We start from the raw sequence: 3,858 nt of genomic DNA on the forward strand, positions 1-3,858 counted from the left end.
GTTGAATGATCTGATTGACATGACCCATTCCATTAGCTTAGCACCCGATCGTTTAGTATGTTGCTATTGCTTTCTTCATGACTTATACATGTTCCTATGACTATGAGATTATGCAACTCCCGTTTACCGGAGGAACACTTTGTGTGCTACCAAACATCACAACGTAACTGGGTGATTATAAAGGTGCTCTACAGGTGTCTCCAAAGGTACATGTTGGGTTGGCGTATTTCGAGATTAGGATTTGTCACTCCGATTGTCGGAGAGGTATCTCTGGGCCCTCTCGGTAATGCACATCACTTAAGCCTTGCAAGCATTGCAGCTAATGAGTTAGTTGCGAGATGATGTATTACGGAACGAGTAAAGAGACTTGCCGGTAACGAGATTGAACTAGGTATTGGATACCGACGATCGAATCTCGAGCAAGTAACATACCGATGACAAAGGGAACAACGTATGTTGTTATGCGGTCTGACCGATAAAGATCTTCATAGAATATGTAGGAGCCAATATGAGCATCCAGGTTCCGCTATTGCTTATTGACCGGAGACGTGTCTCGATCATGTCTACATTGTTCTCGAACCGTAGGGTCCGCACGCTTAAGGTTTCGATGACAGTTATATTATGAGTTTATGAGTTTTGATGTACCGAAGGAGTTCGGAGTCCCGGATGGGATCGGGGACATGACGAGGAGTCTCGAAATGGTCGAGACGTAAACATCGATATATTGGACGACTATATTCAGACATCGGAAAGGTTCCGAGTGGTTCGGGTATTTTTCGGAGTACCGGAGAGTTACGGGAATTCGCCGGGAGAAGTATTGGGCCTTTTTGGGCCATACGGGAAAGAGAGAGGGGCTGCCTAGGGCAGGCCGCGTGCCCCCCCAAGGCCTAGTCCGAATTGGACTAGGGGGAGGGGCCGCGCCCCCTCCTTCTTTCCCTTCTCCCTTCCCCTTCCTTGTCTCCCACTCCTACTACATGGAAGGACTCCTAGTTGGACTAGGAAAGGGGGAATCCTACTCCCGGTGGGAGTAGGACTCCCCTAGGGTGCGCCATAGAGAGGGCCGGCCCTCCCCTCCTCCACTCCTTTATATACGGAGGCAGGGAGCACCTCATGGACACAAAAAAGTTGATCTTCGTGATCGTTCCTTAGCCGTGTGCGGTGCCCCCCTCCACCATATTCCACCTCGGTCATATCGCTGCAGTGCTTAGGCGAAGCCCTGCGCCGGTAGAACATCATCATTGTCACCACGCCGTCGTGCTGACGGAACTCCTCCTTGAAGCTTTGCTGGATCGGAGCTCGGGTTGCGTCATCGAGCTGAACGTGTGCCAAGAACTCGGAGGTGCCGGAGTAACGGTGCTTGGATCGGTTGAACCAGGAAGACGTACGACTACTTCCTCTACGTTGCATCAACGCTTCCACTTCGGTCTACGAGGGTACGTAGACAACACTCTCCCCTCTCGTTGCTATGCATCACCATGATCTTGCGTGTGCGTAGGAAATTTTTTGAAATTACTACATTCCCCAACAGGGGCCCTCTCCCCCTTGCTTCCGGTGGCGCCGGAGTGCCACCGGGGGCCATCATCATCACCGTAATCTTCACCAACAACTTCACCACCATCATCACCAACTGTTCCCCCCTCTATGAAGCGGTGTAACCTCTCTCTTACCTGCTGTAATCTCTACTTAAACATGGTGCTCAACGCTATATATTATTTCCCTATGATGTATGGCTATCCTATGATGTTTGAGTAGATCCGTTTTGTCCTAATGGCTATTTGATGATCAAGATTGGTTTGACTTGCATGTTTTATTATTGGTGCTGTCCTATGGTGCTCTCCGTGTCGCGCAAGCGTTAGGGATTCCCGCTATAGGGTTTGCAATATGCTTATGATTTGCTTATGGTGGGTGGCGTGAGTGACAGAAGCACAGACCCGAGTAAGTAGGTTGTTTGCGTATGGGATAAAGGGGACTTGATACTTTAATGCTATGGTTGGGTTTTACCTTAATGAATCTTTAGTAGTTACGGATGCTTGCTAGAGTTCCAATCATAAGTGCATATGATCCAAGTAGAGAAAGTATGTTAGGTTATGCCTCTCCCTCAAATAAAATTGCAATAATGATTACCGGTTTAGTTATCGATTGCCTAGGGACAAATAACTTTCTTGTTGACAAAGGCTCTCTACTAAAACCAATTTAGCCGTGTCTTCATCTAAACAGCCCCTAGCTTTTATTTTCTCGCTCTTTACTTTCTTGCAAGCCTATCCAAAAACCCCTACAAAGTACTTCTAGTTTCATACTTGTTCTAGGTAAAGCGAACGTCAAGCGTGCGTAGAGTTGTATCGGTGGTCGATAGAACTTTAGGGAATATCTGTTCTACCTTTAGCTCCTCGTTGGGTTCGACACTCTTACTTATCGAAAACTGTTGCGACCCCCTATACTTGTGGGTTATCAAGACCTTTTTCTGGCGCCGTTGCCGGGGAGCAATAGCGTGGGGTGAATATTCTTGTGTGTGCTTGTTTGCTTTATCGCTAAGTAATTTTTATTTGCTGTTCTTAGTTGTTTTCTATCTTTAGTCATGGGTAGGAAACGCAAAATACCAAAAAAAATAGTGGTACCTACTGAACCAATGGTTGAAGAACCACTCAAAATCTATCACACTGCTTAAGCTTATTACTTGGATCATCTTCGATCCCTATGTTCTCATTCTGAAACCCCAACTAGCTTAGTTGAGGGCAAATCTTTAGATGAGCGTGCTCGTTATGTGCCACACCGAATATCTGAAAAAGGGAAAATTCTATTGGGTCAAATTCATCGTTTGCAATGCTATGCTTGGAATTTATGTTGGGAATATGATTTTACTTGTTGTTCTGAAAACCCTAAGAAACACCTTCCCTACCAATGTGAGTTTATTGATAATGGAATCTTATCTTCGTATGCTAAGGGTGTTTATAATTACTATGATATTCAACAAATTGAAGAATTTGTTGCTTTTAAGGGTGCTTATGAAATTGCTTCGTTGATTGAAAAGTATGATGCTACTCTTTACAAATCTGAAAATTTTGCCATACTTGAATATTTTTATGAGAATTATGCTTATAATGCCTATGTTAAACTATATATTGAGGAATACTCTGCTGTCCAAGAAGAGACTAATATTTTGCAGGAGTCTATGGAAGAAGAAAATTGATGAAACTGTGAGCTCATTGGATGAAAAAGATGAGGAGGAGAGCGAAGAACAAAAGGAGGAAGAGCAGATTGATCACCCGTGCCCACCTTCTAATGAGAGTAACTCTTCAACTCATACATTGTTTAATTCCCCTTCGTGCTTACCGAAGGATGATTGCTATGATGACTGTTATGATCCCATTGATTCTCTTGAAATATCCCTTTTTGATGATGCTTGCTATGCTTGTGGCCAAGATGCCAATATGAATAATGCTTATGAAGATGAACTTGCTATAGTTCCTTATGTTAAACATGAAATTGTTGCTATTGCACCCACACATGATAGTCCTATTATCTTTTTAAATTCTCCCAATTACACTATATCGAAGAAGTTTGCACTTATTAAGGATTATATTAATGGGTTGCCTTTTACCGTTACACATGATGATTTTGATGAATATAATATGCATGTGCTTTCTGCCCCTACTTGCAATTATTGTGAGAGAGGAACTATATCTCCACCTCTCTATGTTTCCCACACGATAAAATTGCAAGAATTGTTGTTTTATGACATTGGCCTTTACTATATATGCATGAATTGTTCTTTTATGACATGCCGATGCATAGGAAGAGAGTTAGACTTCGGCATTACATGATATATGTTACCCTGTGCTCAGTACTAAATTATAAATC

Source organism: Triticum dicoccoides, chromosome 3A (assembly GCF_002162155.2).
Source record: "Triticum dicoccoides isolate Atlit2015 ecotype Zavitan chromosome 3A, WEW_v2.0, whole genome shotgun sequence".
Classification (NCBI taxonomy): Eukaryota; Viridiplantae; Streptophyta; class Magnoliopsida; order Poales; family Poaceae; genus Triticum; species Triticum dicoccoides.